Source organism: Pipistrellus kuhlii, unplaced genomic scaffold (assembly GCF_014108245.1).
Source record: "Pipistrellus kuhlii isolate mPipKuh1 unplaced genomic scaffold, mPipKuh1.p scaffold_m20_p_10, whole genome shotgun sequence".
Taxonomy (NCBI): domain Eukaryota; kingdom Metazoa; phylum Chordata; class Mammalia; order Chiroptera; family Vespertilionidae; genus Pipistrellus; species Pipistrellus kuhlii.
Genome location: NW_023425405.1, coordinates 3,496,194 through 3,519,246, shown reverse-complemented (window position 1 = coordinate 3,519,246; position 23,053 = coordinate 3,496,194). Strand labels below are relative to the sequence as shown.

The window sequence follows — 23,053 nt, the reverse complement described above, 5'->3', positions numbered from 1 at the left end:
GGCCTGCAAACCATCACAGGCCTCTCACTCAGGCTGCCCCATGTCCCAGGGAACCCCCACCCTGATCCAGGACACCCTTCAGGGCAAACCAGCTGGCCCCACCCATGCACCAGGCCTCTATCCTATCTAATAAAAGAGTAATATGCAGACTGACCATCACTCCAACACACAAGATCAAGATAGCTGCCCCCATATGGACACAAGATGGCCACCACAAGATGGCCAGCAGGGGCGGGCAGTTGGGAGGCACCAGGCCTGCAGTGGAGGGCAGTTGAGAGGGACCAGGTCTGCAAGGGAGGGCAGTTGCAGGCGGTCAACCCTGCAAGGGAGGGCAGTTAGGGGTGACCAGACTGGCAGGGGGGCAGTTAGACATCAATCAGGCTGGCAGGGAAGTGGTTAGATGTGATCAGGCTGGCAGGCAGAAGCGGTTAGGAGCAATCAGGAAGGCAGGCAGGTGAGGAGTTGGTAGCCAGCAGTCCTGGATTGTTAGAGGGATGTCTGACTGCCTGTTTAGACCCGATCCCACTGGGCAGTTGGACATCCCTCAAGGGGTCCCAGATTGGAGAGGGGGCAGGCTGGGCTGAGGGACACACACACCACACCCCCCACTCCTGTGCATGAATTTCGTGCACAGGGCCTCCAGTATTTAAGTAATCATGAATATATTGCAAGACAGGATGCAACGTTAACCTAATTTAAAAGGGCCTTCAAGGGGATCCTGTTTCATCATCCTATGCCTTATCTATTTCTAGGACTTCTAACAAGGAAGTATGAGAAGCACGACCCAAAGGGGAAGAGCCTAAAAGCTGGGACACAGCTCAGGAGGTGCACATGATAACTCTTGAACCAAACTGTACATCCAGTGTGCACTGGGAAGTTCATGTCAATTCTGATGCTCTTAAATAGCTGAGTTTTCCATTGAAGAATACATAAAGGAACAAGTTAAGACAGTCTTCCAGAAATTATAATCAATCAAAAAGATACAAAAAAAAAGTAATATTGTTTATTGCTAGACATAAAGTTTAGAATCTGAAATGGGCAAGTTCACAGCAGAAGGGTTGAATTACATATTAAGTTCCTATTCAGAAGGTCCATTGCAGGATGGCATTTAAATTTTAGTAGTTACCTTCTTCTTCCTGCAAATTCTAAATCCATGAAACTTAAAATACAAGCCTATTCATTTTGCAATGTACTTATTAAAATTCAATTATATCTAATCACATTGTAAAAGTGAAAATGAAAAATATTTTCCCTTTATTCTAAAAATTATCTAAAAGGGAAGACACAGCCTTTGAAAACCTCTTCTGCAGAGGCAGAAAGGATAAACTATTTTCCTTTTGGAGCTCTAAGTTTTAAGCTTTCATCCACATGCTATTGCCAACATTCTAAGCTTTAGAAATTAATAGCGGATTTTCAAGCATAAAACACAGGTAATATATAGTGATAATTTTCTTGCCTTTACTTTAGCTGTGCCCAAGCAGCTGGCCTGAAGCAGCTGGCAACCCGGGAATGAAATGCCGCAGAGGGAAGCCAAGTACCTCCTTGACTAGCATCACGTGCCAGGGCAAGGCCAGCTGCAGTTCCACTGGCTGTTTCCTTTTAACTACGGTATCTCAAAAGATCCCATCTCAGATTGTGCATCAGTATGTAATCCTGGCACTGGGTTCTGAGTATTCATTCTTCCCCCAGCTGCTCTCTGCTTTACATCCCCTAAAAGAGGAGTTCCCCACACCAAAATGAAAGGCAAAATGGCACATTAGTTCAAGAAACAGAGAATGAGCACCACAGAAGGTGAGAGGCGTGCGTCATGAATGTGAATGTAACCCAAGCAATTATAATCCTTACAATGAGAGTTGGCACACATTAGTTACTAACTGCACAGGAGAGGCTGTAGCTAACAGTGGTGAAGCTCTGCTTTAGTCACTCAGAGGAGGCCTTCATTTTTCTAACTGAGTAACAACTCTGGATTCCCAGCTCCCCAAGACAGCCACATCTTTTCAGGAGCATTGCTAAATTCTCAAAATAAATTTTACTTTGCAGTAGTTAAAGTTACATGATGTTCTGCAGATGGGTGGTAGTAAAGTAGAAAAAACAAAGGATTTAAAAGTTCCTGAAACCTAGACGGTTTGGCTCAGTGGATAGAGCACTGGCCTGCGGACAGAAAGGTCTCAGGTTCGATTCCGGTCAAGGGCACATTTCTTAGTTGCAGGCTCCTCCCCGGCAATCAGATTATAATTTCTGGTTGCCTCGTGCAGGAGACAACCAATTGATGTGTTTCTCTCACATCGATATTTCTGTCTTTCCCTCTCTCTAAAAATCAATGGGAAAATATCCTTGGTTGAGGATTTTAAAAAAAAAAAGTTTGTGAGAAAATTAAAATCATTTTTAGCAGCTGCTAGTTAATTTATAAACGATATACTCTAACAATGTTTCAGTAAATTGGATAAAGTAGTAATAGTAATAAACAATTTAGTCCTGGATCAGAGCCAATACCACTCTAAAGCACAGAAAGAAAACTCTTTTTATAAAAGAAAAAAAAAGTGAAAAAGAAAAAGAAAGAAATTAGGTATTCATTATGCTTAAAATGTACATTTATGGTGGAAATAGTAATTTATTTAAATGAGACAAGTGTCCTAAACTATGAATCCTACAATGATATATGATATTGTCTTTCACTCTTTTCTTTACAGTATAAATGAGAACATGCCAAAGAGGCCTAAACTATCATTTGCTAAATGTTTCCATACAGATTTAAAAACAAACAAAACACAAATACTAATTTGTGAGCATTAAATTGAAAATAAAGTAGCTTTACCAGATTCAAAAATAGTGTATAAGCTGTAACCCAGATCAAACACCATGTCAATAAATAACTGTTGGATGCTGAATGAAATGTCACTGTGTAGAATTTAAGGAAATTTAAAATAAGTTATCGGAACCTCCTTGCTAATAGAGTTGAGGAAGAACACTGGACAGGTAATCCCTGAATTATTTGTTATGGGTCTGACAAAAAGTCTCTCTTCAACTAAACTTTAATCAGGGTCCTCTGAATCCTCTTTCCAACTAGGCCTTGACTTGCAGACTTGCCTGTCTGCCTTGCATCGCCCAGTTTTTAGCAAGATTCTTATTAAGTACGTTTAGCCAGAATCGCCCACCGTTGATATCTGATCACCTTCACTATCTGACCAAGTGATAGCTGATCACCCTTCAGCAAGAATCCTGTTAGGGCCCAGCCGGTGTGGCTCAGTAGGTTGAGGGTCGTCCATATACCAAGAGATCGTCAATTCCATTCCCAGTAAGGGTACATGCTGGGTTGCTGGCTCAATCCCCAGTAGGGGGCATGCAAGAGGCAACCAATCAATGTCTGTCTCTCATCATTAATGTTTCTATTTCTCCTTCTCCTTTCCTCTCTCTCTCTCTAAAAAAAAAAAAGAAAAAAAATCAATAAAAACTTATTTAAAAAGAAAAAGAATCCTGTTAGGTCAGTATAGCAAAAATTGCCCCACCCTCTTAGTAATTTTCTATCTATTGATTCCCTGCCCCCCTAGTCCCATCCTGCTCCTTGGCTATAAATCCCCACTTCTCCTTGTTGTATTGGAATTCTGCCCAATTTCATATTGAGGTCTCTTTCTCCCTATGGCAATAATCCTGAATAGAATTTGTTTTCACTGCTCTTAACTATCAAGCTCTGGTTTTCTCTGACAGGTCTTGGTGATTGTGCCACTCTGGAAAACAGTTTGGCTTTTTTTCCCCAAATGTTAAACATAGAGTTACCATAAGATTCCCAGGAGAACTGAAAAAATATGTACTCACAAAAACTTGTATACAAATGTTCATGGTAGTGCTATTCATAAATCCAGAAAGTAGAAACAACCCAAATTCCCATCAAATGATTACTGATTAATAAAATGTGGTATATATCCAAACACAGAATTACATTCAGCAGCAGAGTACTGGGGCACTAATGCAAGCCCCAGTATGGATGGAACTTGAAGACACTGTGCAAAACTAAAGAAGCCAGCCACAAAAGGCGTATGTTGTATAATTCCACTTATATGAAAATTCCAGAATAAGAACACCCAGAGACGGAAAGTGGACTGGTGGTTTTCAAAGGAAGGGGGGCGGGGGAGGGAACAGAAAGTGCCTGCTAATGGGTAGGCGTTTCTTTGGGGGTGATACAATCGTTCTAAAATTAGATCATGATAATAGTCGCACACCTCTAAAAACCTGAATTGTATACTTTAATGGGGTAGATCTTACTGTATGTGAATTATATTTCAGTAAAGTTCTAAAAATAAAATAAAAAGCCATTTGACTCAAACCCAGCAGGAGCCACATGCTGGAACTGTGGTTCCGATGCCCTACCTTGGCAGGTCTCTCCATGGCAGTTCCTGCCCAACCACGCTATTTATATCAACCACCTCAGTGAGAAAATCCCTGTATGCTGTCTTCTCCCCCTTTGGCCAGACTGACACCCTGGTGTCACAGGGCCTAAAGATGAGGGCCAGGCTTTTGTCATGACAAGCTCACAGCACCAATGCCCTGCTCCCTGCAGGGTTTCCCCTTTTACGACAAGCACATGTGCCTCCAGTACACCAAGACCAACTTGGATATCACTGCCCAGTCAGACCATACACAGAAGAGGAAGCCCAAGAGCCAGGAGCCTCGGCTGCCAAGGAGGCAGGGCAGTTGCCCTCACAGTGGGGGCAGCCTGGGGCCGGTCCTGGGCATGCCACCGGTGACTCAGGAGCACCTCACCATGCAGTACATGCAGGGTCAGCCTCCCCACATGGCACCCCTGGCATGACCCCACCTCCAGGCCTCGCACCCAGCCAGATCCCACTGGGGGCCATACCCACACAGCAGCTTATGCCAGGCCAGATGCCAGCTGCCAAGGCTCTTTCAGAAAGCCCACAAAAGCACGTCTTGTTCTTTACAACCTACCTGAGAAAATGAGTTCATGCTGTCAACCCAGTTCCCTAGCTTCAAGAAGATCTGCATAGTCCCAGGCGGCACAATATCACCTTCGTGGAGTCTGATGATGAGGTGCAGGCAGAGGCTGCCCATGACACCCTACAGGGCTTCACGATCACCCAGAACAACTCCATGAAGATCTCCTTTGCCCGGAGCAGTGCCTTTTCCCCATGCCTGCCCCTGCCCTGTTTGGGGCTCAGCTCCCTCAAGGTAAGACCCCCTCAGGAGCCTTGTTGGAGCACTGTACCCAAAGATTGGCCCCAGACATTGCCCATTACCCCTAAAGTGGTTAGGCTAGAATTAAAGTATTGTGGAGTTTTTTTATGTTTAATTTTTTTAAGTCATTTGTTCAGCATGTATTTCTTGAAGATGTAATACACATACTACATATATACCAGACACTAGAAATAAAACAATCCATAGATATGGCTCCTGTCTTCCCAGTGTTGATAGTCTTGTGCAAGAAGCCTGGGTTTAAATCCTGGTTCACAATTTACTGTTATCTGGGAAAGTATCTTCTTCCTAATCTATAAACAGGGTTAAAGGCAATACTCAGTGACAGACACACTGAAAGGGAACCCAAATTGTTATTATTATTATTATTATCCTATATAATACAAGGCTAATATGCAAATTGTCCCCACGGGCGGGAGTTTGACTGACCAGGAGTTAGACGTGTGCTGACCACCAGGAGGCGGTGGGCATCGGTGATGCAGCAGGTGCCAGTGGAAGTGCTGCCGGCCCAATGGGCCCCGACAAGAGCGGGACTGCTGCGGGATGGTGGAGCAGGTGAATGTGGCACCAGGCCAAGGGGGGTGTGAGCCGAGGCCCCAATAGCCCCACCAGTCGCCTCACAGATGGCAATCAGCAGCGGAGGGCGGGGCTAGCAGGCAGCGCCAGGCCAAGGCAGGTGCAAGCAGGGGCCCTAATCACCCCGCTGGTAGCCCCCCAGATTGGCCCTGATTGCTGGCCAGGCCTAGGGACCCTACCCATGCAGGAATTTCGTGCATCGGGCCTCTAGTTTAATACCAAGGCAAGATTTTATATATTTTACTGAATTTTTACAGTGAGGAAGGAAAAGGAATAGAGTTAGAAACATCGATGAGAGAGAAACATTGATCAGCTACCTCCTGCACACTCCCTACTGGGTATGTGCCCACAACCAAGGTACATGCCCTTGACTGGAATCGAACCTGGGACCCTGAGTCTACAGGTCGACGCTCTATCCACTGAGACAAACTGGTTAGGACTAAAGACAAGATTTTAATGCCAGAAGAAAGAATATAAGTAAAATTGGAAGGAGTCTCCTCAGGAAATTACATTTGTGCTGAAATGTAATCAGTTGAAGATAGTCAGAAAGAACTTAAGAACTGCAGACAAAAGAAAGTGAAAATGCAAAGGTCTTGAGGCAAACATGGGTGTGAGTGGTTTCAGGAACTATGTATAGTCAGAGGACACTAGACCAGCAAGGGAAAGATAACAGGAGCTAGAATGTGCTAGGTTTTGTAGACCAAAATAAGTATTCCAAATTTTATTCTTAGTACAATGGAAAAATCACTGAAGGCTTTTAAGCAGAGAAAGATATGATCCAAATATATTTCAAAAACATCACTGGCTGCTGTGAGGGGTAAGAACATGTTCTCAAAGGCTACTAAGGGAAAGATAATGGTGACCTGGATTATATCCCTTTTTGTTCCACTTACCCAACCCACACTGGAGAGAACGCAGAATGAAGAGTGAACATGCTATAGAAGAAGGTGCATCAGGACCAGAATTGAATCAAAAAGCCCTCAAATTCCTAGTTCTACTGTGAACCAACTATGGAATCTTGGTAAGCACTTCACATTTCTTAAAATTTTCTAAGAAAGCATTAACTGAAGGAAAAATAGAGGAATGTGCATTTATTTACCATACAATGAGTCAGATAATGAAGAAGAAAAAAGACCTTACCCACATATACTGGCACATAAATATTTATCCTCAACACAAAAAGATTTTTATTTTACTGCTTAATAAAATACCATATTAAAAAGCCAAAGATAACAAATAAAAAAAATATTTAAATCAATGTCATATTATTAGTTGTTACAGCTATATTACTGAATAAATATGAGGAAATCTAATTATTTCCCTAAAATGTTCTGAAAATTATTGTACTTCAAATCTTATATACAGGCAGTGATACAGATTGATGTAAATAATACCTGTTGGAAATTGCTATAAATGACACACATTGGCATAAATGTATGTCCCTGAAAGCAGTCTTAGAATTATTTTATACAAAGACAAACATACAATTCTTCCTCCACTGCCTGTTAAGTGAAGGAAATGCAACAAAAAAACAAAACTTTACCAGTCTGAAAACCTTTTATCTTTGTACTGGGTTTAAAGCAAAAACAAGAAGAATCCGAACTGTATTTTATCATTTATATAAAATCATTAGAATATTATAAAAAGAACCTATCACCCAGATTTTCTTTCTAATTTAATTCTGTTTAGGACTGCAAAAGAGAACTGAGTGGCATGGCGGTGGGGGGGAGGGAGGGAGGACAACAACCCAAAAGCAAACAAACAAGAATTAATTTTCAGCTATTTTTTATTGTAATTTTTTTCCACGTACAGGATAATGCACTTACTATAGTTTGCTTAAGAATCAATACTTTTAAAATATCATTAGATACAGAATAAGAGAATCAACAAAAGTCAAAACCAAGAGATCTCTTAATTTTCTCTTCCTCTTGAAAAATGTACAAAACTCAAAGCAAGTTCCCATTTTGTGTTCCACTCTATTTGCCTATTTGGGGGATTATGGCACCAATAATTCTAACTGAAGTGACAGAACTAACCCATTTATTTTTGGCACAAAACATAACAGTTTGGTCACAAGAAGTGCTGGCCAAGCTCAGGATATACATTTCTTCTTTTGTCTCTCATCCTGAAGTCTATCCAATATTTGAAAATCAGAGTACATAAACATTGACTTACTTCTTACAAAGAACCTAAATTTAATTTTCCTATGAAAAACTAATGTAATTATTTCTTTTGAGGCAATCTCACAAACGTATTGTATTCTAGAAAACTTAGCATATCTATATTTATATAAAAGCTTCATATGCAAAGTGTCCCCTTGGGAGTCTGACCAGCTAGGCATTCGCTCACTCACTATGACATGCACTGACCACCTGGGGGGGGGGGGGAGAGGGAGGGCAGCACGGAACAAAGGAAGACCCCAGCCAGCAGCCAAGAAGGGAGGCCCCAGCTAGTAGCCGGCAGCCTCTAAGGTCCCTACCTGTGCACAAATTTCATGCACTGGGCCTCTAGTATAAAATATGTTCACGTTTTAGAAAAGGAAAAGAAACACATGAACTGAAGTGATATTGTGGCTTAGCATTCTAAAAGAAAGCTAACTCACTGAAGTAAATTCCATAGATTACTATGAACGTGAGATTGAATTTTATCTCACAATGAGCAAAAGATTTTAAAAAATCTTTTTTTTTAAGATTTTTAAAATTAATTTTTAAAGAGAGAGGAAGAGAGATGCGGAGAGAGAGAAACGATGTGTGAGAAAAACGTCAATGTGAGAGCAGAACATCGATGGGCTGCTGCTGCTTTCTGCACGCTCCCTAACAGGGATCAAGCCCGTAACCCGTAACCCAGGCATGTGCCCTGACTGGGAATGGAACCAGCAACCTTTCAGTGCACTAGATGATGCCCAAAAACTGAGGCACACCAGCTAAGGCAACAACTATCACTTTTAATTAGCCAATACTGATCTGATCTCCATGACAGCATTTGTGCAACAGGAATGAGCTCTCTGCTTGGAGCTTTAAAAAGTTTAGGATAGGTTCCCTGTTGACAAGCTTACTTATCACCTGGTATAGACTGAACTGAATCTGCCTAAAGTTCATATGTTGAAGCCCTAACCCTCAGTGAGATTGTGTTGGAAGATGGACCTTTGTGAGGTAATTAGGCTTAGTTGAGGTCATGATCAGATTAGTACCCTTATAAAAAAGATATCAGATAGATGTCTCTCTCTGGTTCCGCCATGTGAGGATATAGTAAGAAGTAGGTAGTCTCCAAGCCAGAAAGCTAGCCAGGAGAAGTAAATTACACTTTAATCTTAGAATTCTCAGCCTCTAGTACTGTGTGAAACAAATTTTTGCTGCTTAAGTCACCCAGTCTACAGTATTTTGTTATGACAGCCTGAGATGACTAATACTCCATCAAATCTGTGATCATGAATTATGATAAACATTTTTCAGGCTTACTTTACTAATTGTATTTCCCTCTGTGTAAAGTATCTTTTTTTCATTCATCTATAAAAGTCTCAATGTTTGGGGGATAAAAATGAACAAGCACTTTATAAGGATACCAGAGGCCTGGTGCACAAATTCATGCACATGTGGGTCCTGCCCTGATGGGGGCCCTTTGGGCTGGGCTGACTGAAGGGAAGCGGGCTGACTGGGGCCTGGATCAGGCTGGTTGGCTGCCACTGTGCATGTCATAGCCACCAGTCATTCTGGTCATTCCACTGTTCCAGTCGTGGGTTTTTATATATATAGATTTTTTTACATCATGTTGATGCAGATCTATTTTCCCACTTTGCTATTGTCCTATTAAAAACTGTTATTATTTGAGCATATGTTTTAAATTTCTTTCAAATCTTTTTATTTTTTTTATTTCTTTAAAACTAAAACAGCTATCCTTTCATGGCTCTATTATATATTCTAATCTATTTTCTTTTAGTCTTTCTAAAACATGAGGTGTTTTTTTTTTCTCATTAATTTCATTAATTAATCAAGTTCACTAATTTATTTCAATTTTATATTGGTAGCTAATAAAAGGTGTTGATGTAACTACTTTTTTAAAAAACTGCTACTCAGATTCCAACACCACTGTAATCTTTCCTGTTTTGGAGAAAACAGGTTTTATTATATTGTTGAATCTATTTCTATACTCAAATATTGTTCCATAGATCTTATTTATACTTTTTAATCATTATTATTCATTGTTCTTCTTTTTGAAAGTTCCCTGGAAACCTCTCGTGTTTATTTTTCCATTAGATTATCCTTTCAAGTTCCTCTCAAAATCCCAGAATGATTTTGGCTGAAATGGTATTGTATGCATAAATTAACTTTGAAAGGTGAGGTTGATTTAGAAATTAAAATGCTGCACACACACAGAAAAAATGCTTTGGCTTTCTAATGCTTGTTTTTAGGACATGGGGTGAAGAAACTTCATGTTCATTTCATAATATAACTTGCAATATAACAAGTTCTCTGTAATTCTATTCCATGTCCAGCCTTTACTTTAGTTCAGGACATACTTGAAGGCTTACCATCTCTTCCAGCTACAAAACACCTGGAAAGAGGCAAGGTTTTCCACTCAGCTGGGATCATGACAGAGTTAGAGGAAATTAGTTCTAGCACTGTAGTAAGAAACCTTTCTCTAATACAATGGTGTTGCAATCTTGAGTTGGTATTCTGCTTGCCTTGTTTGCATTTCCTGCTTCAACTGATTCCATATCTTTCGGACCAGTTTTGACTTCCATTATCTATAGCTCTTCTTTGACCATCCACTATCCATCTCTAGTGCACCCATACTCCCCTGACCAGGCTACATGGCTACCCCAGACATGCACACCAAAGGATCCCGTTACTCATGTGTTAACTGGATACACGAATCAAATGGATATGAAATTGCAAAACTACATTTTAATACTTAAATAATCCTGAAAATTGGTGGAAGCTTAAGATCCAAGGTCAGAAATAAATTAAAATATAGCTAATGTTAGGTGGTATACAAGAATTTGATTCAATATCAAGAGGACAATTCATGGTACTTCTGACCAGAGGCACTACTTTCATGATATTAAGTATCTGAGGGATGACATCTCTCTCAATTCCAAAATGTCTAAATCTGTATGTCTAAAGTTAGCAGGAATTTTATATATATACTATGTATGCCAGAAATACTACACACACACACTCACTCAAAATTTTGCCATAATTTATGTTCATTCTAGCATGTGTTATAAGTCAAAAGAAACATTTCTTGACCTGAACCCTCTTTCTCTTGTCCCTTTAAATAATCATCTATTCAAAAACACAAATTATATTTTTTATTTCTTTGATACCATCACAATTGTATAAATATGCCAATCAATTGACTTAAAAGCTGAGTTAAAATTTTTCTGTATTGTGGTTTCTCATAAAATACAGGCCAGGTATAAAAATAGGATTTACAATTCTTAACCACTTCTCTTTTTTGATATTTGGCTTTCTGTTAAGAATTATGGTATTCAATTTTAAAACAATGAACCAAGAAATCAAATTAAGCCTTCAAGTAAAGGAGCACAGTGTGTCTTCACGATAAAGAGGTCCCCACTAACAGCCAATAAAAAGATGTTTAATAACTGGTATTAAAGAACATACTTTAAGTTTTCAACATTAACTGCTTTCAAAAAAACTGACCATTAATTTCTGAAGACAGATAAAGCTAAAGAAAGTTGAATGTTTATGTTTTACTTAGAAATAAAGCAAACAATATCATCTGCAAATTTTATGGGAATTAAGTGCTCTTCTGCAAAAAAAAAGGGGGGGGGGGCAGAGGGGTGTTATTGATTTCCCTGTCTGATCTACATAAACTGACTGGTTAAAAAATGATCATTCTCAAAAGCAGATGTACTACCAACCACTCACTCACATAACTTAGTCAATATTCCTGATACTCTTGACATCCACTTGCAAATACAACAATAAAGAATTTAAAAATAAAAATAAAAATGAGCTTGCTTTTCAATGGAAGCTTATGTAAATCCTGGAATCTGTGACCCACACCTAAGAAACAGCTATTATGCTGAGGTAGAGAAGTCAGGGGCATTGCCTCAAATAAACTAAGGTCTGAAACCATCCCACATTGATAGGATTACTGTAGCCTCCAGACTCTACAGATGGTAATAGGAACTTGAAAAAGAATTGAAAAATAGTTTGATTTTTAATCCTCTTACTTAATAGCACAAATTGTTGGTTCCAAGAAATTAAATAACAGGCCCAAATTCACATGAGTACTATTCACAAATATCAGGACTCTTGTTTCTTTCCACTACATCACTTTCTTTTTTCAAAAGTATTCTGTTAAGAGGTAAAATAAATCCCAATAAATAAGTTCCTTGTACTGCATTCAAATTGATAACTTAGTATGGGCCTGAAATAATATAATAACTAGTTTATGTTAAAGGTCTTCAGCTGGCTATTCTTTCCTAAGTTTAGGAAAGCCAACTCATCAAGCACAGACAAGTCAGTACATAACTCAATCAAATAAGCTCCTATGAGGAGAAGGCCTGACTCAAAGATGAAAACAAATACCTCACAATTCCCACAGGCTTTTAGTTTTTAAAATTTTCCATCAAATCAACCCTATGGAAACAGAAACAGTTACATCTAAAGCATAATGCTGAGCACTGTATTAAAATAAATAAATAAATAAATAAATAAATAGGAGGAGAAACAGTCCCTGGCCTAGCAAATTATAAACTCCAGTTTTAATTTTATCTGCACCAGCCATCATTTATAGATATAGGCAAAAGAAAAGCACATTTAGACAGACATATTAAGAATGACTATACTTATACAAAAACATAAAACTAGACAACCAACTTATACCCAAGAATTCACAAGAATAAGCCCAAAATGGATAAGAATTAAATAAAAGTCACAAAACCATAAAAACCCTAGCAGAAAACACAGGCAGGGTCAGGGTTCGATTCCTGGTCAGGGTACATGCCTGGGTTGTGGGATGCTCTGTCTTCTGTGGAGGGTCAGAGGGGTGAGCGGAGGGCGTGCTGGAGGCAGCCAATTGATAATTCTCATCACTGATTTTTTTTTTTCTCTCTCTCTTTCTCTCTGAAATCAATAATAAAAAAAAGAATGAATGAGAATAATTACGTTTCTGTAAAAAACTGCTGATATTGGATGGAAGGTTGCAAAACTATAACTCTGGAAACAAAACACACCAATCAACATATTTCGTTTCCTATAAATAAGGTCCATGAACCTTTATAGTTTCGCTAGAGGCCCGGTGCATGAAACTCCTGCACGGGAGGGTGTTAATCAGCCCAGCCTGCACCCTCTCCAATCCGGGACCCCTCAGGGGATGTCTGACTACTGGTTTAGGCCCTACTGGATCGGGCCTAAACCAGCAGTCGGACATCCCTCTCACAATCCGGGACTGCTGGCTCCTAACCACTTGCCTGTCTGCCTGACTGCCCCCTAACCACTCCCCTGCCAGCCTGATCACGCCTAACTGCTCCTCTACTGACCTGATCTCACCCCCAACTGCCCTCCCCTGCCAGTCTGATCGCCCACAACTGCCCTCCCCTGCCAGCCATCTTGTGGCGGCCATCTTATGATGATATGATGGCGGCCATCTTGTGATGCCGTAAGGGGGTTGCACAAGGACCACCTATATGCTCTTATTAATATAGAAGTTTACACACCTACAAAAAGAAGAGTGACTCTGAGTAAAATTTAATTATGGCCCTTTAAATTGAACCATACTAATAAATGATGACATTTTTTGTGATTAACCTTCCCTTTCATATCTGCCCTGTGAAATATTCTGGGAAACCAGATCAGAATCACAAGCCTGACAACTAGTGCTTTTCCTTGAGAACACTGCAGTTATTAATGACACAGTGGCTGCGCTGTGTTCAAAGAGTCTACAGCAGATAAAAAGCTTTTATTTTGGTGAAAAGCAAGGGAATGGGAATAAAAAACATGTGGGTTGCTAGCCTCTACTAAGGGTTGCCAACCTTCATATTTCCTTTGGCCTTTGTTGTGTGTCCTCTATTTCCTTCAGATAATCTCCTATTCAGTTAACAGCACCCTCATCCATTCAGTTGCTCAAACTAGAAACGTGGGAGTCCTCCTTGATTTCTCCATCCTCCTCATGCCCCCACCCGATCCAACAGTCCCACCACTTCTACCATCCAGATACATCCTGAACATCTCTCCACCTACAGTTACCCTGGTCCCATGCCACCATCACCACTCATCTTACACAACAGCCTCCTAGGTTCCCACTTCCACACCAGCTCCACCATCACAGCCATACAGCCCCTCATCTGAACTGGCAAGGCCCATCGGAGCCTTCGCATGGTCCGAGCCCCTCCCAGCCTAAATGCTCTTCTTCACCAGGCTGTCTGGAATCCTGAACTTTAACTCTCAGGTCCTCAGGAAAGCTTTCTCTCACCATCTTATCTGCTAAGTCCAGTCATCCTCGACATCTGCACCGTTTGGTAAATAATGATGTGTGCTTTATCTATTAAACTATAAACTCCCTGAGGACAAGAACCATTTTCATCTTGTTCACTGTTAGATTGCTAGTAGCTATACAGACTGTTTAATAATTAATTGAAGAATATTATGTTGCATCTGTAATTTGTGCTATTTTTACAAGTATATAAAAGCTGTAGCAGAACAAATAAATTCCTAACTTCCAAGTTCACTGCTTAAGTCATTTTTTCCTGCTGTATTTCTTTTCCCAGCATACCCTCTCAGGCCAATTTCAAGAATAAACATTTGGCACAGAGACTTACAACCACAAAAACACTCCCGGACTCCAAACATCTGTTATTAAACTGGCTAACCTACCCTTAGATGTCACAGATTTCACGTTATATCTATGTAATCCAAATAGTTTAATATTGCCAGCCTAGGAAGTTTTCTGACAATGCAGAGACAATAATGTGCCAGACAATAATCAATATGAAACCATATTGCAGCTGGCATGCACATTTGCATGGTTTTATAATTTTCATACAGGACTCTCTAACATAGTTCCTCCATATGGACACCAAATCACAGGGCCTGCCACACTGTTTATGGGCAAATTTCAGTTCTTGCAATCAAATGCTTTACTTGATAAAAATCTCCTTAACCCAGCTCCGAAACAACACTATGACTGTCATATGCCTGTAATTAAATTGTTCTGATAAAACACTACAACTGTTTCCCTATAATACTGACCATTTTTAAATATTCTTTATTTAAATGTTTTAAAATCCAACTTATCACTTCAAATGAGAAGGTCTATGTACAAAAGTATAAAAGATGAGAGTCAGAAATAATTCTGAAGGAATAATCCACAACATAAGATAAAAAACAAGTTTTTTTTTTATGACCAATGTCCTTAGTTTACTATTTTGCTATATCTATTCGATGTATTATAATTTGTAATGTTGTAATAAAAATATTAACTCCTCTAGAAAGCTTTGTTGTAATTATATTTATTGGATATTTATTCAGTGCTTGATATGTGGCAGTCTCTTTATATTCACTGTCATTAAATTCTCCCATCAACACTTAGGTAGGCACATTGTGTAGATCAGGAGGTTCAGACATATAAGTAGGTTGGCAAGGTTAAGCCTCAAGTAAGAAGCAGACTGGGTGCTGAACCCATTAACCAATTTATAACTAACTACCCTATAGCAATGAATACATGAATAAATATTTCAGCCATAGGGCATTTCTGATTTCAGATTTTTCTCAGATCAGATTGTAACTGTCATTCTTCATTTTTAAATTCAAAGTCCCTAGTTGTTTCCAACTATACTTAATATCTTTATTAAATAAGTGAAGAAAAACATTTACTTAGTATATTCTAGGCCCTGTCCTAGGTATTGGTAAAACGAAGAACAGAAGAAAGCTCCATTCCGGGGGCTTAACTAGAATATAGTGTGAAGGACAGGTAATTCCCACCTGATGAGTGGCATTCTGGGAAGCAGTGTGCAATGACCAACTTTCTCCCCAAGAGAAGCCAAAAAAGGCTTCATGGAGAAAGTAAATATGAACTGGGATTCCAAGAACAGCAGAGACTCCCCAGACAGAAAAGGAAAGAAAAAGTATTCCAGCTAGTGGAAAAATACTTGGCAGGTGTGAACTTACCAGCATATGGCCTATTAGGTAAAAAGCAAGACTTTCAAGAGTAGCTGAAGTTGGCAGTGCCGCAGAAGCAAGAAAAAGCTAAGGCTCACTAGACAGGCTGAATACACACTGAAAGGGTCTTATGTGCCAGGCTTGGGAAAAGGGGCTCACCCCACAGGTGACGGGGCTGTTGGGGAGACAATGTGCAGAGTGAAAAGCACACACAAACACACATGCATTGGCTCTTATTTATGTCACTTACTGGGTTCTTAATAAGATGGATAACATCCCTGAACCACAGTTTCCCGCAAAACACAGATAACATCCCTCTTAGGTTTATCTACATGAAACATCTGATACAAAGCAACTGCTCAACACAGGCTGGTTCCTTTCACCACTAGTAGTTACAACTTCTTCAGAACTTATTTCCCTTTAAACTAAAAAGGGAAAACTCCTAAAAGAGAGGAAGTAATTAAAAGCTTGAGAAGCAGGATGGCCCCTGTATTCCTCACTCTTAGCAGAGTTTAATACACGTTTCTGAGTACATTTACTCATCCCACAGATTTAATTGGTCACCAACACTGCGCTAGGCCTTAACATAACTGCCAGGCATTACAAAACAAACCAAGAAACCAACAGGAACAACAAAATCCATGCCTCTATGGAGCTTTCAGTTGGGAGAAAAAGCGACAAGGGTGGGGAGATACACAATATGCATTAATAAATAAATAGTTTATACAGTGTTTCCCAAACTTTTGACATATGTGTACGCCTTCTATAATTTTCATAAGGCTGAGTACCCCTTGTACTCATGAGAACGTAGAGTTAGGCGCAGCTAAGCACGGGTGTAGTGCATATCCCCACCAAACTCCGGTGCAACGCGTACCCCCACCAAACTCTTCCCGTACCCCTGGGGGTACGCGTACCACACTTTTGGAAACAATGGATTAGAAGGTAGTAAGTGGGATAGAGGAACTATAAGCAAGATAAAGGGAGCTGGGGTATGCAAGCAAGTGGAGAGAGTGGTCAGGGGTAAGCCTCACTGAAAAGGTACCATTTGCTCAAAGACTTGAAGGAAATGAGGGAGTGAATATTGCATATTCTAGAGGAAAAACTCCACAAGGAAGGAACATGAAGTGCACACACCTTAAGGCAGCTATGTGTCTGGTATGTTAAAGGAATAGCAAGAAGGCCTATATGACTAGAGTGGGTCAGTAGGAAGGAACATAACCAGATCCAAAATGGATTTAACTCTGAAGGTGAAGAAAAGCTATTGAAGGATTTGAGACGGTGCCAGTTTAAAAAGGGTCTCTCTAGCTGATATGTTTAGACTAGAGTTATTAGGAAGAAGGATCACCTTTAAGGAGATTTTTGCAGTAATCCAGGCAGAAAATGGCATCTTGAACCAAGAAGGTAATAGCTGACATAGTGTGAAAGCAAATCAGCAAGACTTTTTGACAGTGTGCATGTGCAATCATTTATGACTTCAAGGAATTCGTGCCCTGAGCAACTGGAAGGAAGGCACAGTCACAGCCTGAGAAGGAAATGAATGGGTGGGATAGTACTTAGTACAGGTCAAGGAAGCATTTAGAAATCAGAAGTTTGGGGTTATATTGAGTTTCATGTATTCATGGGCCATCCAAATGGAGATGTTGAGTAGACAATTGAATGAACAGGTCTGGAGTTTAGAGGAAAAATCTAGACTAGACTCCAGGTCTAGTCTAGAGAGGTCCATACTAGAGATTTGGAGGTCTAGAGACATAAATTTGAAGGAAGGAACAACCTAAGACAGGCACAGTTGCAGAGGGGTCATCAGGAGAGAATTTGGGGGTCAACAGAGGTGGGGCACAGACCCTTACCACCACCCCTGCAACTTGGCAGCCTGAACCTTCTCCCCTTCTGAGGGGGTCTCCTGCCCCCATGGCTGCTTCGCTTCCCAAGCACAGCTCAAATCAGGATCCAGGTAACAGACAGAGACTTGGCTGACAGAACCTGTCCTCTCACTGCAACAAGACTTGATTGAGATGTCTTATACTCATGGTGTGGGGAAGCGGTTTTTAATATCCAAGTCCAGCCTAGTAGCAGGAATGCTCAGGCCCTTCTCAAGAAGGCAAATAATCATTTCCACTAATATACACATGGTAAATAAATACACGGCTAATGGAAATAAATGAATATTCTGGAAAAACTGATTGTACTGTACAAAAAGCTGTTCCTAAAGTGTTAACAAAAATTCTTATTGGCAGAGCATCTCATGGTAAAATTGCACAATATGTAATGAACCTAAAGCAGTCATAGTTTAGAGCAAATAATTAAAATGTAAAAGCTATCAAGACTACATTATAAAATTTCCAAAAGCCTCATCTTTTTTAAATTAAAAAAGGGGGTGACAGTGGAAGAATATCATGTAAGGAAAAATATCCTGTGATATTTGTACTGTACATTAGGAAATTAACCTTCATTCGAAACGCTAACAGCAAAATACGCATGAAAATACACACATGGTGTCAAAACAAGCCAGAGGAAAATCATTGGGGGGGAGGGAAGGGGGGGATGAAAAAGGATCCCAAGTCTAATTTATAGAAAATATCCCTTATTAACTTTTGGTCGAGAATATGTTTGTATATTTTCAGAAAACAACTCCGAGACCATCTGGATTCCTGTAACAGAGAGGAATAGACAGAAGTGCTCCAGCCATGAAGACAGAAGAGAAACAGTTCAGAGATGGAAGGCGCTGACGACGCCTCGCCATACCAGCAGACAGCAGCTGCGTATTGCTGAAGGATGCCCAGGACCAAACCAGAGACTGTCGGACCTGCATCACCACCATTTGTCCACCAACCAGATCTGAAATATCATGGCTGACATGTACACAAAAAAAACTGTTTGACATTGAAATTGGGACTCAAGAGAACTGTTGGCCCAGAAAGGAACTCACTACAGACTGATTCATTTGCCTCTCAGCATAACCATTATGGCTTGTCTCAGTTTCGGTTCTTACAAGGGTATTTCTTGGATCACATGATCCCACACACCTAGAGGAAATAATGAACAACATAAACTGATGAACAAAAACAGACCCAGAGAAAGAGAAGCAGCGATCAGACTCTCAAACCTCAGAGGGAAGGTAGAGAAGGGTGGGGGTAAGGGGGAGAGATCAACCAAAGGACTTGTGTGCATGCATATGGGCCTAGCCAGTGGCCATGGACAACAGGGGAGTGGGGCATATGTGGGGAGGGGGTTGGGATGGGAATGGGGGGATGAGGACAATTATGTGATACCATAATCAATAAAATTTTTAAAAAATAGAGACATAAATTTGGGAGACGTCTGCATATAAATAATATTAGAGATGTAAGAAGTACATGAATAAACAACCATTAATTTTAAAGTCATTAAGTTCTGAGTCTAAGTCCTGGCTCAGACACTGTGTGACCTAAGACAATCTTTCTTTACTATTCTTCTGAATTCATTTCTTCTTGGTTGGTGACAAGTTCTCAAATGGTACAGGGTTTTTAAACAAATGAGTGATGCTATCCAAATTGTTTTGCTGGAAAATAAGGTTCCACTTTCCCTTTCTCCCACCCCCTCACGCCTGGTTATACCTTCCTCTAAAAAAAAAGAGTCTATCAACTAAGTAGATCAAAATTTACAATTCCCTTTGCTTTCGTTATGAAGCCAAGGGAAGAAAACATGTGAGAGAAAAGGAAAGGAAAAAGGAAGGTATTAAATGCCCATCTCAGGGCTGTGTGCTATGAAAGAATAATCCATCTGAAGCTTAATAATGATAAGAGACAGGGTGGTCTAAGTAGCAGAATATTATAAACTATTCTTCAGAGTTGCTGTCATCACTGAAAATATTATGCTTCCTATTATTCTCACAACACCTCTGACCTTGAGAAATGAAAATGTAATTACGGAAAACTTTAGAAAGTTAAGAAACACAGACTGGCATCTTTATCCTTAAGCAAAGCAGGCATTAATACTCACTCAACTGGAATCTATGCAACTATGGACAGGAATACTAATTGCTTTCTCTCTCCAGGATGTGGTGGTGGTGTTTTACAAGGTTGGACTTTAAAAATTAGCAGCACTAGCCCTGGCTGGTGTGGCTCTGTTGGTTGGAACTTCATCCCGTACACTGAAGGGTCATGGATTCGACTCCCAGTCAAGGCATATACCCAGGTAGTGGGTTCGATCCCTGGTCAGGGTACATGTGGGAGGCAAGCATTCGAAGTTTCTCTCCCACATCAATGTTCCTCTTTCCTGCCCTCACCAGTATGGCTCAGTGGATAGAGCATTGGCCTGTGGATGGAAGGGTCCCAGGTTCAATTCCAGTCAAGGGCACATGCTTGGGTTGCAGGCTCGGTCCAACGTGCAAGAGGCAGCCAGTCAATGATTCACTCTCCTCATTGATGTTTCTACCTCTCGCTTCCTCTCTGAAATCAATAAAAATATATTTTTTAAATCTTTATAAAAATGTTTCTCTTTCCCTCTCCTTCCCTCTGGTTCTAAAATCAATTTTAAAAATAATAATAGCACTAATAAATCTGAAGAAATGAAATAACATTTATGGAATATTCTGAGGGACTTCACTGAATAGCAATATTTATGTATTATGATGATATACTTCCTCATCTTGGGAAGTGAGGTGAGGCTCCCTTTAGACTCCACTCATGACAAGCCTTCATTGGGTGAAGGCAATTAAATACAGGAAACTCTCTGGCCTCTCTGAGAGGTCCTGCTGATCGGCGAATACAAAGCAGTTACCATCAAAGTAAAATATGTTGAATCAAGAAAATATTTCTTGACCTAAAAATTAATTTGTCCCAATCACATCACTTGTTCATGTAGAATGGAATATTGTTAGGCCACAATGGAAAATTTGAAAATGAATGGTCTCAAATGCCCCAGCAATGCGTATCAATGCTTGCTTCATTTTTATCAACACTAATTTCAAACAACTAGAAGACTAAAGCGTAAATAACTAATCTTTAATCCCCTACTGCGAAGCTCAAGTCAAAATAAAAAATCACTAAAACTGCTGTAATCAGACATGAGAAATAGAGCAAGATAACAGCAAGGTATTCCAAATATAAAACATTACTAGCATGTGTTTTCTGATGCTTCAATAAACTCATTCTTGACTAATTGTTTATAGACTACTTTGAAAATTCTAAAACAAAAGGGTAAACTGTCTTTTGTGTTGTAATAACTATGCCAACTTATTCCATCCCTAAACAGATATACTGAAAATGTCAAGTAGAAAAAAATTAACTCAAATAATTCATTAAAAATATATACTGATTGGTACCACTCTGCTAAAATTTATGTATTTCACATAAAGATCTTATAGTTTACACTTATACTTAATTGAATGATTTTTTTTCCTTAAAAAGAGAAAAATCTATTAGCAGATCAAAGATTTAAAAGTAAAGAAGAAAAGTGTAAAAGCCCTACAAGGGTTTTAATAATTATTTTTGACCTTGGAAAAGGGAAGGCCTTTGTAGGCAAGACACAAAACAAAAGACAAACAAAAAAATTATAAATCTGACTACATTAATATTTAAAATATCTACATGAGAGTCCTAGCTGGTTTGGCCCTGTGAAAAGCATGTCGGCCTGCAGACTGAAGGTTCCCAGATTCGATTCCGGTCAAGAGCACATATCTTCCCCTCTGAGATCAATAAAAATATATTTTAAATATATATATATATCTGCATGAGAGAATGCAATAAAGACAAATGACAAAATATAAAGCAAAGATTAACCTTCTTAATATAAAATAAGCAATTATTCTATATAATAAAAGCCTAATATGCTAAATGTCCAGTCGTCCAGTGGGCCATTCAACTGTATTGTAATATGCTAATGATATGCAAAGGCCGCTCAACCACTCACTATGACATGCACTGACCACCAGGGGACAGAGAGTCGACTGGTCGACCAGTCACTATGACATGCACTGACTACAGGGGGCAGATGTTTCGACCAGTAGGTTAGTTTGCTGCAGGGATCTGGCCAATTGGGAATGAATGGATTGACTGAAACAGGCCGGACATGCCCAGGAGTCTTCTGCAGTCCTTGTCCGGCTGGCCAAACTCCTGAGTCCCTTCCCAGGCCCTATCATGCACCAGTGGGGTCCCTCGACCTGGCCTGTGCCCTCTTGCAATCCGGGACCCCTTGGGGGATGTCAAAGAGCCTATTTTGGTCCAATAGGAGAATGATCAGTCGCTATGACATGCACTGACAACCAGGGGGCAGATGCTCAATGCAGGAACTGCCCCTGGTGGTCAGTGCATTCCCACAGGGGGAGCACCGCTCAGCCAGAAGCCAGGCTCATGGCTGGTGAGTGCAGTGGCGGCCGTGGCAGCACTAAGGATATCTGACTGACAGTGTAGGCCTGCTCCCTTTGGGCCCTTTGGGGAGTGGGCCTACACTGTCAGTTGGGCATCCCCCAAGGGCTCCCAGACTGCAAGAGGGGGCAGGTAGGGCTGAGGGACACCTCTCCCGAGTGCACATATTTCCTGCAGCAGGCCCCTAGTCTATAATAATAAAAGCATAATATGCTAATAAGATTGGACAGCCGAACAACCTTCTGGGTGAAGTCAGGGCTGCAAGGGAAGCCCATCATCCGGAAGGTGACTTGCTGGCAGCCAGAGGGAAGCCTGGGTCCCAGGTGCCAGAGGGAAGCTGGTGCCAGGGGAAGGAAGGCCTACTCTTGCACAAATTTCATGCAATGGGCCTCTAGTAGATTAATAAAAAGCAATTTTTATATCTATTGGACAATGTTAAACCTCATTGATAATTAAAGAAACAAAGTTAAATAAGATTATTTTCACCCATCAGATGACAAAGATTTACAGTAATGATAATAGTAATAATAACAGTAAAAACTTACTATTACCCTCATTTTGTAGATAAGAAATTTATGTAATCTTCTCCATAGCACAAAGCTAGGAAGTGATAACACTGTCATTTTTCAAAGTTTGTTCATTCACAGCACTGGTGGAAGTGAGATGAGCAGGTATTTTCATACATTGTTGTTGATTATGTCTTATGGAAGACTCTTGGGAGAAAGCATCCTATACTCTATGTCCATGGTCTCTGAAAGTACTACGTAGTTTTTCCTGCTCAAGAGACATCTTATCTGT

The 23,053-nt window shown here is 40.2% G+C and overlaps 1 protein-coding gene and 1 pseudogene across 10 annotated transcripts in view; one reads left to right on the top strand and one right to left on the bottom strand.

Annotated features, from left to right (window-relative positions):
• ST7 (suppression of tumorigenicity 7) overlaps nt 1-23,053 on the bottom strand; it is a 221,968-nt gene that overhangs the window by 139,186 nt on the left and 59,729 nt on the right. The gene's annotated exons all lie outside the window — the stretch shown is intronic.
• Nucleotides 4,357-5,767, top strand: LOC118711447 (annotated as a pseudogene).